Source organism: Hippopotamus amphibius, chromosome 10 (assembly GCF_030028045.1).
Source record: "Hippopotamus amphibius kiboko isolate mHipAmp2 chromosome 10, mHipAmp2.hap2, whole genome shotgun sequence".
NCBI lineage: Eukaryota > Metazoa > Chordata > Mammalia > Artiodactyla > Hippopotamidae > Hippopotamus > Hippopotamus amphibius.
In genome coordinates, this window is record NC_080195.1 from 69972324 (window position 1) to 69985231 (window position 12908).

Genomic DNA, 12908 nt, shown 5'->3' on the forward strand with positions numbered 1-12908 from the left:
TCTGTGTTATCCAACATCCGGCAACTGCCAACACTGCTCTCCAGGAGCAGGAGCTTCTGGGTATTATGCAAGGGAATAGAGTAAATCTCAGGTGTGATTAAGGGCTTATGAAGGATGATGACTTTTAGGCTAATATGAATAAGAGCTGCTTGCAAAATAGAGGAACTATCCTGACAGTAGGTATGTTTCGATAAATTGATAGGTATGAAAGAAGACCAAAATAAAATCTTAAATTGTTACCCTCTTTAGAATAAGACAACAGGTCAAAAATTTTTAAAAATGGTTTGGGCAAATGACTTTCCTTGTTCATAGCTTGATATTGTAAAGTGATGTAAATGATTAATACATAATTTCAAAATCATCAAAAATGTGATAACAATGGAGAAGTATACTGGAAAGGCTAGACTGGGGAAGAGGAATTCCCTTTTCTATGGAAAGACAGAAGAAACCAGCATCTTAAAATGGCAACTAGAAGTATTCTTTTTTCTTTACTTTTGTTCATTTTCTTTGATGTTAAGATTTGATGAACGGGGGCCAGAGGCAGATTATTGAGGTAGGGTTTTGGAAGGTCTTGGAAGATACCTATCACCCCAAAGAACATGATTGGATATCTATGGCACAACAAATCTCAATGTCAATGGTAAATGATGCCAGATTGCTGCCAAATGATACCAGAGAAAGTTCTGCTCACTGTACTTGCTCAATGGGAGTATTAGTATTTAGGGTGGATGCATAGTTTTGAATACAGATCCACATTCAAGAGAGAGACTTGTTCAGCTAAAATTCTTGTGACATATTCAATCACTCTCTTTTCATTACAACTGATGATCACCTATCTTTCTTCAATACCTATGCAAGTCTCAGAAAGGACTGCAAGAAAAGCAATACATACGCCATGTTCCATGTATGTATTAGGTTTGTTACAAAGGAGGCCAGGGGGTAGGGTACTACTGGAGAAAACTTCTCCAAACGGTGGCAAAGTTTCTCTGGCTGCAACTAAAAATGCTTTTCCTATGATGACACTTTCCAGCATATCAATCCTCTATCCCTCAAAACTAAATATTCCAGGTAAATATATCTCTACATTTATCAGTTGATGCTGTTATGAAACTCACATTAATTAAAAATCAGCATAAACACTTTAAGAGCTCTTTACTATTGAAAATTTCTAAAGGCAGCAATAATATTCACGGGCTACTTCTACTTCTTTAAAAGAAGTATGTAGGGCAATTAAGACAGGTCTACTTTTAGAAGAGTTTTTCAGGTAACTTCCCAAAGCAATATAGAGTTTGGGTTCTTATAATACCCCGTGCAAAAATACTCTGTAAAAGTTCTGGGATGAAGAAAAGTATAGATTATAAACAAAGAAGTGCAAAAAAAAATTTTTTTAAGAGTTTAGCTTCTGTTAAAGTTCATATGTAGTTGTCTTTTCTGTTTCAACTGCTATTGAAGTAAAAAATTTGTTAGCCTAGAATTGGTTTTAGGTAGTAGCATTGTCATTGGAGATGGAGATACTTTACTGTGGCTTCAAAATGGTGATACATTTGCCTACTGTAGGAGACAGATGTTGCAGTGTGCCAAGAGTTTGGCAGGTCCAGGGATGGGGAAAAACTAAAGTAAAGGGCCCTGTATTCTTCAGAATAGATTCCATGTTATTCTTTGTCCTAAAGTAAAATTTTCATTACTACTGAAATACATGCCTCGCCTCTTCAGTATGTTACATTAAAAAACATTTAAAGAAAAAAATGTTAGTTGCTTTTATTTGCCTTAGGACAGAACTAGTGGCCACCAGCATTTAATAGCCATTCATACTGAGCACAGAATAATTTTTTTTGTTTCATTATAATTAGGTAGAACACTTTTATAGTAAAAGGGCTTAATTAGTTTGCTCATTTGTTCATTCATTCAACAAATGTTTACAAGCGCCTACTATGTGCTGGGTTACTGGGGATACAGCAGTGAATGGAGCAAATGTGGTTTCCACATGCTCTGAGTATCGAAATGTTCACAGAGAGGCTGATTATTAGTGATTTGAACCTTTATATTGTTCAAACTGTTTACCATGGTATTTTCTCCTTTATTTCTAATTAAAAGCAAAAGACCATAAAAATTTTTTTCCTACTTAAAAAAGTTTATTTAGTGTCGACAAGACAGGGAGACAATTCCAGGGACCAAATAATCAGATTGGAATATACATTTTAGTGCAAATACTTGAGCCTTCTTTGAGGGATGTTGACATTTCTGTTCTAAACTATAGAAGACAGACAAAAGGCTCACATACTGTTAGCCTGCTCCTTCAGAACTGGGTCGGACAAGAAGTCCCTAAGAAGGACATTAGAGCAAAATTTGTATTATAGCCTCATAGCTTTCTGGGGCTCAAATCTGATGAAAGTTCAAGATGTTTCTGTCTAATCTGTCTGACCAGAGGCTACAACTAAAAGAGTGGCAGTACTGCGTTTCTCACCTGGGTTGAGGAAATTTTGTATAATGGCATTAATCATAACAACAGTGTCATTTTACCCAGCAGGTGTCCAACAGTGTTTACAGAATTTTCAAATATCAGTCACTCACTTGATCCTAAGGTGACCCTGTGTGATAGGAAAGGCAGGTATTATTCCTTGTTCAGCAGATGGAAAAACTAGGTTTTTTAGGACCAGTCCAGCTAATGTTCTCTCTAATGCACATTCTCATTAAGTACTTTCTCAAATGAAGGACTAGAAAAATTCTGAGTTTTCAACATAAGCACTCACAGTTCTGGCTACTGTTTGAAGGTGGTAGCAGCCAACTGGAAACTGCTGATAGGAGAGTTTCAAGCCTCCCCATACCCCATCCTCTTCCTGCCTCCATTTCCCTTCTACATACTCACCCTACAGTTCTTTCCTCTGGCCCTCAAAAAAATCAGTTTAGTTCCTAAAAGAGATATAAGCTACTACTTTTTTCTTCTTTTTAGGAAGGGAACAGGTTAGTATAATTGTATACTCACGTACACGTGAATGCGAATGGAATTTTAAACTGCTTGTTAGTGTCAAAAGCCTGGCAACATAAAAAGCTGTCAAATTAGATTAGACCAATTGTCTACCCAGTCCAGATCCTGCTACTGGTGGAACATAAGTGGGCCCTTGAGAGAAGCAGTGTATCATGGGTAAGAGAAAATATCACAGGAAAAAAATTCTTTATGAGGGAAAATGGTAAGCTGAGAGCTATATCAACTGAGATATATCAGTTAACTGAGAACTATATCGAGATAGGCAGAGCTGAACAGAGCAGTCTTGAGTGAGTGAAGAAGGCCTTCCTGGTGGATTTTAAGAGAGTAAACTGATCTGTTGGTAACTGAGATACTGAGGGTAACAGTGCGTAGCGTACCACTCACACTCAGGGTACTGTCTGTTACTACTAGCTGTGATCAATCAAATACTTTATTTCTTCCTTAAATTTTTTCCTGGAATTTGTTGTGCACCTATTTAAGGTTTATTGTAATTGTTTGGAGGCTTTTAGCTACTTTTCTCTCATGGCTTGGAAGGAATGTCTTAGATCTCCCTGACGGATCTAGGGGTGAATCTTTGACTAGGGAAGTAGAATTCAGGGGAGGATAGGAGTGTGAACAAAGCAGAGGCTGCTTTTGTGCTTCTTCTAGGGGCTGCTGCTCCAGGCCCTGAAACAGAAAGAGACAGAGGCAGCTGCCTCTGAGCCATAGTATTAAACTGCCGGGTTGTAATCAGGGACACCAGCTCCTTAGTTTTCAGCTGCTCCAAACATCTTCACACGTAGCTATTTTAAGAACCTTTGCAGTTGATCAGGGAGCATGTGGGGTTAAGCCTTGTGTTTTCCATTTCAGTTTTAGATACTAAGCAGGTGCAGCTGGCAGTTCAGAATTTAAAAACTTGTATTTCCCTCCAACCAATGCAAAAATAGCTTCATATTAGGGGAGAAAATGATATAATTGAGATGGAGACTTATTTCTTAAATAAAATTAAAAGTATTTAGAACTTGAATTTTTTAAAAAATCACTCACATTTTCCATCATAATTCTTGTTTGGCAAATTTGGCTAAAAGTATGAAAGAATAAATAAAATCATTTGGCTGCAGTCAGGACAATATTTGTGCTAGTGCCCATTAATCTAACCCTATATTCTACTTATTATGCTTGGAATATTGCTGACAAGGACACCTTTGTATATTAGGGACATTAAGGATTGTCTGACAACATCAAACGATGATTTATCACTTGAACTTTGACAATCAGAGAAAGGTATCCTCTAAGACTCACCCCACTCCCTGACGAGATAGAGTTGAAACAAAAGTGCAGGCGATATAAAACAAAAAATTCTTTCTTTAAAAAATCTCTTAAGCTAAGTATCTGTAAATTCTCTAAAATTTATACAGGTATATATAATTTATACAGGTCCTGGGCAAACCAGGGCAGTAGGTCACCCTGAATGAAGAACACATACCTGAAATGATCAAATTATAGAGGCTTATTGCTGTAGAGGATTGGGGTATAGAAACCAGGTGCCCTAATTCTCAGTCTGGCGTTCTGTATACATGGCGGACTCCTTGTTTAGGGAGCTGGGTGGAGATGTTTGGTCACAAGATTCACTTGCTTATGGAGTTTCACCCTTCCTAATACAAGAGGAGATCTGAAGGCACAATAACAGAAGTGTCATCTTGAAGCTTGGGAAGTTCAAGTTTCCCAGTGAATTGGCCCAGTGTCCCACCGAAAACAACCAAAATCAAGACTCCAAGATTATACAAGTATTCCATAGTTATATCTTTTGTTTAAGACTTTACAAGGGCAACACATATATGTTCACACAAATTCAAGGGGAAACAGTGCACAAAGCATAGTCTGCTGAACCACTAGAATAGAGTAAGAACAGAGTAAGGGCTGTCTGAATATATCAATATCAAACAAAATCCCAGTTAGAAATAAACCACTAAATGGATGTATTTCATTATCCTAGATTTTCAGTGACAGAAAAATAAAGAAATTTTAGGGTAGTAAAATAAACAAAGGGAAAAAAATCCTTAGAAAATAAACCAATATGGTCTGCTGCCCTCATTTTACAGATGAAGAAATCAGGCCTGAGGAAGTTTTCCCAAGGACTTAGAACTAGTTAGTGGCAGAGAAATATGATTGTTTTTCTGAGATAGTTAAAAATGATCAACCTACAGAAATTCAACTCTCTATTCTTGTGCAACAATGCCTGTCAAAATTGCACTGTCTAATGAAAAAAGCCACAGGGCAAAAAAAACATGCAAAAAACTTCAAGTAGCTGCCTCCAAATGTACATAGTCGCCTGACAAATACAAAATTACAAGGGAATATCAGCTGATTTTAGTAACAGAGACACTACTGCATGTCCAATATCTGTTGAAACCAACAGGCACCACTGCTGCACCACCATAGCCTATACTCAGTATGGGAGGGTATCACAAAAGAAGATGACTCGGGCCACATTTGGAAGGGGCATATACTTGTTCATTTGTTTACTTATTTATGTAACAAGCAAATGCCAGGCAACCCAATTTTGATCTCAGAATTATAATATAGTAGCACTGAGATACCGAAACCACTAGAACAGAGTAAGAACAAAGTAAGGGCTGTCTGAACTGAATATATCGATATCAAACAAAATCCCAGTTAGTACTAAACCAGTAAATGGAAGTACTCATCATCATAATGCATAAGAGCATGGATTTTTCCAGATGGCACCATGGGTTTTAATTCTAGTTCTGCGTGATCTTCAAAAAGCTGCTTAACCTCTCAAAGCTTTAAGTTTCCTCAATCATAAAACGGAGATAATAATTGTACTTGCCTTTCTGGGAACAATAAATGAGAAATACAAAGTGTTCAGTACAATTTGTAGCAAATAATAAGTGCTCAATAATCAGGAGATAGTAACATCATTATCAATACTATGGAAAACCCCCACCGTGGTGTTACAGATTGGGTCTAACAAAATTCAGTCTTGAAAATGTGCTATGTCAGGTCTTTCTGAGAAGCTGATAAATGTTACAAGACCCAGAATACACACAGACACAAAATTTGGATCCCCTGGACCAAATTAAGAAGTCTTGGGCTAGAAATGTTACCTAGAAACCAAGGGAACTGGCATTTGAATGATGTGTTTTCTTTGGGACTGTGAGAACCACTGCTTTAGACACTACATGCTCACAGACAGATATGAATTTAAAATGCTAAATTTTGTGGTTTGGGCATTAAAAAAAAAAAAAACTCCATAAAGTTGATTATTAAAAGGAAACCACAAGTTTCTTTGACCTATGTTAAACAAGCAGGAATATGCTTTTCCCTTCCTTGAGATTCTTTAGCCATAAGTAAGCCACTTTTTTTTTTTTGCAATTCTCTTGTTTTCTCTTCCCATAAAATTTAGATCATGTAATGTAAGTTCCAGCAAAATGTGATAATTTATGGGCCCACAGCCCAGAGGATTTTGAGGAGACAATGAAATTCCTAAATGTGTGCAAATTATTCCAGAATGGGAAATGACGCTTCCTGTGTAGCAATAATTATTTATGTAACACTACCTTGGGAGAATGTTAATGGTAGAGCATTAAATTACTCCTTTTAAAACAAAGCACTTCTACAGGGTTTTATATCTTCTTTCCTAATTTGGAAAGACAGCATTTGTACACACAAAATAGCAAGTTTTACTATTTTACTGTTAAGTGGCTAGGTCAGGTTTCAGACAGACCAACCTGTCAATTGTGTGGAAGCAAAGCTCCAGTTCAAACCATGACAGAGTTGTGGAACCTTCACTCTTAAAGTAAGCAAAGTAACCAAATTCCAATACCAAAAAAGAGCCAAAAGAGGCCATAATGCCTACCGAAGGAAGAAAAACTTTAGTTTGCCTCAAATTCACATGCACTTAGTAATTTCCCCAGATGGCATCATAAAACTGCAATCATGACCTAAATAATCTAAGTTATTTCAGCAAGTAATTCTATTATTATGTTCCCATCCACATCTGGATAGTTCATTTGTAAAAGGCAATTTCAGTTGAAAAAAGAACTCAAAAAGTTCAGCTAGGTCTAGTCTAATCTGTATATACACAAGGATTTTTTTTTTTTCTTAACAGTATGGAAGAACATAAAGATTTTCACCTGTACTTGCAGCACTGAAACAGTAGTTCACTCTGAACTGGTAGCTACAAATTTACTTCTCTTGGCTCTGTCACAAAATCCATAAGAACTTAATGCTTTCAAGGGTAGATCAGATACATGTTAGTGGCAAAATGCCAGTCACCATTTTAGTGGGGCTTTTGCATTTCAACTCACTGCCCTAGTGAGCAGAAAACATTTTCCTTAGAGTTTCCTTCAGCATACTTCTGCTGTCTTACTAACTTTTAGCAGTTTTTTTAAACAGCAAAATAATCTCTAGTATTTCAAAAGTTCCAAACATGTGAAAACATACTATAGGGATCAGAGTATCAGCCTGGGATTAGTGGAACAGCCAGTCAGATACCACCTGAATGAATCAGATGGTGTTTAACTCCTCTAAAGGATTCCAAAGGAAGCTCGCATTCCCATCAGGAAGGTAAGCAACATGCCCTAGACATGCAAGGGTACAAGCTTCCAAAACTCTCACAAGGACACACAGTTACAGAAGATGATGCTCATGCAGGAAAGCAGATTTTTTTTTTTTTTTTTTAACTAAGTGATCATTCTCTAGCTCTCTACTGTTCTTTGGGTAAAAACTCAGAGTAGGGCATCTTGGAAGACCCCTCCACCAGGTAGCTCTAGATCCTCTGTCGCTGTTTCTCACTATCTCCACCAGAGTCCTTGCCCCAGCGGTCCTACTGTACCTTGCTTAATCCCGAGATTAATAAATCTGTCCAGATGGGAGGACTGTTGGAACAGATCCAGATAAGCAGACATGCAGAATGGGTGCAGCCTAGACTGGCCTAGAGGAGGAATGAGATTCCACAAAGTCTGACATCACCGGCAAGTGTACATCTCTGGTGGTATTCTGCAGTCTGGAAGCATGCACTTCTGCTTTTAATGGTATCCTGACTGTCCTGACTTGTTTCTATGTCCTTATGATGAATCAACCTCTTGTGATTTACTGAGGTGATGTCTAGGTCTGATTGTTCCATTAACCCCAGCCTACCACTGACAGTAATTTCATATTTCCTGCATATCTTATGCCTAGCACACATGGATATGTTAATTGAAACCATAGTATATTCTGACTGCCTTGGTTTCTAGACTCCCAAGCACAACTCTGTTCACACCAATAAATGAGTTTGATGGTGAGAAACTATGTGAAAACAAATGACTTTCAAGATGAGTTTTATGTGAGAAAGAGTGAGAAGAGGAAGCTCATTGATAAAAAGGGTTTTGTTTGTGGAGAAAGGGGAGCGAGAACAGTAGTTAAGTATGGGCTTCTGCAAAGGTAACTAATCTTCTGAAATATCTCCTAGGATTCTATCATCTTGACCTAGCAGCTGTTTTTCATTCCTACTTTCCAAACTACCTTTGTGTAAGGATTAATGACCTTCCCTCAGCCCATTAACTCAGACCATCATTAATCTCCAGGAAATACCTTGTCAGTACTGCTTAAAGGATACATGAGAAACGCTGTGTTTCACATTAAAAATGGTTAATTGGACAGCTCTTTACCCTCTTCAATGATTACTGAGTCTTCTTGGAATTCCCTTTGCCCCAGAATTTGTTAATATTTTAATCACAGTCTTACTTGTAAGCTGTGAAGTTGTTGAATAGAAACTGCAATTGATCCAAAAGAAATGCCTTCCTGGAGAGTAAACTGAGTTTTCAAAAACTCATGTAAAAAGGATGTTACTAAACTAAATTCTTATAATTCATATGTGTTTTCTGTACTTGGAAACTGAACGTTGCCAACCCCAAATCTACATTATTGGTCAGCTCCAATTATGGGCTATTTCAATTTTAATCTTTGGTCAGAGAATACATTATCTACTAAATCAGCTTTGTAAAAAGTCTAGAAAAATTGATATAAGTATAAACATTCGTATACTTTTAGAGGAATGTTTATGAGACAATATTTCTTGTTAAATGTTCCTGTGGACACTCCAAGAAAAGGTTAAAAGAGTAATAGCCATAGCCAATTATAGCAGGAAAGAAAACTCATAAATGAGGTTTCCTATAAATACAAATTATCTCATAAGGAAAAAGTTAAGTAAAGGCAGATATTTTAATAGAAACAAGTGAGGTTTTGCCTGTTGTAGAGAGAAGTGATGACAGAAGCTGAAAACATAGAAGGAAAGAAACAAGGATGCCAATGGCTGGGCAGTGAACTAGCTATGCTAAACACCATGGCTCCGCCTCTGAAGTGAGGGAAAAATAACAGAAGTGATTGTTTTCATCCTCAATTTTCCTGAATTTCTCTTCCACTTGAGGAGAGTTAACAAGCTGAGGGCACTGGTGTAAATCACCAAAGCAACAGGGCCAAAGTCACTGCCACTCCTGAAAAATGGGAAAAGGCCCTCAACACTAACACTTGGATTCCTGGTTTTTGCCAAAGCAGGCCTTGGTCAGCCAGCTCTGCACTAAATTCTTCTCTGCCTTGGTCACTGTCCTCTGGGTCTTGAGAAGACCGGCCTGTGCTCCAAGCCATTGTTCTTTAAACAAAGCTCTGACCGCTAATAGTTTTGTTTAAAAGTTTATAAACTGGTAACCACATTGCTACATCTCTCTGGAATATCTCAAACAAAATGTGGTTCAAATTTCTTGTTAAAAAAAAACCAAACAAACCCAAAATAATAATAATAATAAGTTCAGAGTTCCTGAATAAACACATAAAGACAGCCAATGTAGTCAACAGGCTTTGTGTGACCACAGCTATGTCATCTTGGTCTTCTATTTCTTGCTTCAGGCAGAGGTCAGTGTGGGCCATTCAGCAAAGGAGCCCCCAACCAGTCCAGAAGCTTAGAAGCTGCCTGAGCAAGCCCCCACCCTGCCACTTGGCAGGACTGGTGGTGGGGTGGGTAGAGAAGCTACCTTCAATAGAGCCTGCCCTCTCCTACCCAGACACACAGACAGCAGTTATCCTCATTTCAGGGAAGAGAGAAGCCAGCTCTTTGCAGAGGACAACTAGGAGCCCCAATCTGGTAACTTGACCTCTGGGCCTATAAGCAAATAAGGGGCACAAATGCACATTCTACTAATTGAAAACCTCTGCATTAATACAGCTGATTAAACAAACTATGGGAATCTTGGCAGGGTCCTGATCATGGCTTTTATTAGTAGGGGTTGATCTTTATGCAAAGATCCCCCTCAAACACACAGGGTACAAAGATTTTTTTCTTTAGGGTAGATGAGACAGAACCATCTTAGTGCAACAATTTATTTGGACAAACATGCTTACTGCAAAGCCAGGCAGGCCAAACCCAAATGTTTTCCTGTTTAAATTTTCCAGCGGCATTTTGTAATAGCCACTGGAAGTGACCATTCTGGAGCTCCTAATACAGTCCACGCTGGTAGCCAACATGTATCTCCGCATCCCAACTTTGGTCCTTTACTGCCCATGCCTCCTTTTTGCTTGACACTCAGAATGATTGCTGTCACCTGCCTGATCAGTGCTTCCAATTTTCCAAGAAAGGCCAGATTCAAGATTTGAGGGAAAAAACCCTAAAGACTCTAGATCTCTCTTTACACAGAGGGACTCATGCTTAGAGTAGATTTTGTAAACACTGAAATCGCTATCCTATCACTGATTTGGCTCCCTGTCAATACCGGTGTAGCACTTCCCAAAGGAGCACCAGCAGCCTTCAGAAAGGATCTGCTCTGCTCTGCTCAGGACTCAAGGTTCCACATGTGTCTTTCTGGCTGGCTCTCCCCTGTTCCCTCTGCTCTTGCCATTCTGAGCTTCTGCCATCTCCATGGTCTAAGTGGGCCCCTCTTAAAGGGCCACTTACTTTGCTCATACGGCGAGATTTCTAATCACCAGTTGCTTTTTTGAAGACTCCTAGCCTGGGATCACAGAGTGCACAGGAATATACAAAGGCTGGGGAAGGTATTTCACAAAATATAGCTCTATGCACCCTGGTCAGTTGGTCGGCTCCCTGTTTACAGCACTGAGCACCCTGAGCCTCAACCACACACATCTTCCTCCTCCACTGGCACCTGCACCGCCATGAACAGGAGGCATTACATTGCTTTTTCCTTTGAACTCCCCTTGCCAATCTGTTCTGCCCTGACAGAGCCTGGACGTAGATGGAAAGGCTATTTTTGATGAGAGGGCTTAGCAACATTCCCTAAACAGAAAATATCTCTCCTACACACTCAAAGCATTATAGAACACTTTTTATATATGTTAGTCCCTGATGCCAGAAAAAGAAGAAAGCTGGCTTTGTGAGGTGTCACCTTTAGAGGCCAAGTAAAGAGCTAACAAATTCAGAGGAATCACAGTGTCCCTGGGTTCATTCTTTCAGTCCAACACCGAGTAGCTACTGGATGCAAAGCACTGTGGGGTGGGGGGGGGGTGGTGGGTGGTGGTAGAGAATGGAACACAATCCTTGCCTTTGAAGAATTACTGGTTTAGTAAAAGTAGAAAAAACATAAAAACTATAAAACAGTGTAGAATATGAAAAATGTCGCAACTGAGGTACAGATAAAGTGCTGGCATGATTTAAGGGAAAAAGAAAACCTTCCACCTGTGAAGAAGTAGAAATCACATTTACAACAAGGATCCAATTTCTTCTGTAAGCATTCTACGCGAAGCACAGGCTTTTAAGGTTACTTCCACTTCTCTTTCCTTACTATCCCCTTTCTGAGGGCATTTCTTTATCCTCTCACTGTCCCAACCCCTCCTGTGATGAAATGAATCAGATGGCACATGTGTTACTTTGAAGGGCATGTTTATTTTTACCGCAATCGAGAATTCCAGCAGAAGCACTTAACTGAAAGCAAGGTTGTGAGAGTCATAACTTTTCTTCAGTTACTTATTCACCTTCTGCCTTTTCTTTCCTTCTTCTAACCTGACCCCCCTCACCTGAGGCCACTCTTACCTGGCTGCAGAGAGGGACTGCTACTCCCCTCACGTGTCAAAGTTTAGTTCCAGAAAAGTCTCTGGTCCTGGCCTGGGCCCATAATCAATGTACCGCCTTTCCTCAAGGGACATAGGGAACTGCTATTTCAGCTGTAGCATTAACTGTCCCCTAGTAAAGGAAAGTAGGACATTTAGCTGTGCCATGATGGTGAGGAAGGAAAAAATATTTTCTTCCCTAGACTCTGTTAAAAAGCTATCTTGGACAGTAACTGGTAACTGCCACCTGGGAGAGGCTGATACATGTGTTTGATTTGCACCATAGTCTCATGAAAATTCCAGTTTACACCACACAGCTCCAGAGGTCCCCAAGTACGAAGTGGCCAAGGCACCCCAATAACGAATTTGTTTCTACCCTTCATGCAAGTGAGAGGTCATCCCACACTTTCTTCTCTGCTCTCTATTACCTGGGCTATAAGACTGACCACTGACACTCAGGAAGCTAAGCCTCTTCAGACCATACCACCAGGAGTGGAGGAGTCAGGAAAGGCTGACCCTCTCTGCTAAATGCCTGGGGGGATTCTCTTCAAAAGACATCAGAACACCTTCACAACAGCTCTCCCCATGGGACACGCAGCAAGGCAGCTACTAACCTCACCAGGCCTCAACTCTGCAAGAGGTCTTAGTGATGTCAGTCCTCACAGCCCTGGCATTTTCAGCCACCAGCAAAAACGCATGCCTCTCTGGTCAACAGTCCTCTCATCGACTGTATTTCATTCCCATGTGACTCTGCTTCCTCCCTCGGATTCTTCGCTTCTTCTCTGATTTCCCTACAAATCCCACCCATGGTGCTCTCCGAATCTCTCTGCAGACATGTGGAGCAGTGCAAAAGCACAGCTTTGCCGTCAGGCAGACGTGGGCT

At 39.6% G+C, this 12908-nt stretch overlaps 2 protein-coding genes across 6 annotated transcripts in view; one reads left to right on the top strand and one right to left on the bottom strand.

The window, feature by feature from the left end:
• Positions 1-12908, bottom strand: part of CMSS1 (cms1 ribosomal small subunit homolog) — a 352758-nt gene that overhangs the window by 62886 nt on the left and 276964 nt on the right. The window lies entirely within an intron of this gene.
• Positions 1-12908, top strand: part of FILIP1L (filamin A interacting protein 1 like) — a 289653-nt gene that overhangs the window by 329 nt on the left and 276416 nt on the right. The gene's annotated exons all lie outside the window — the stretch shown is intronic.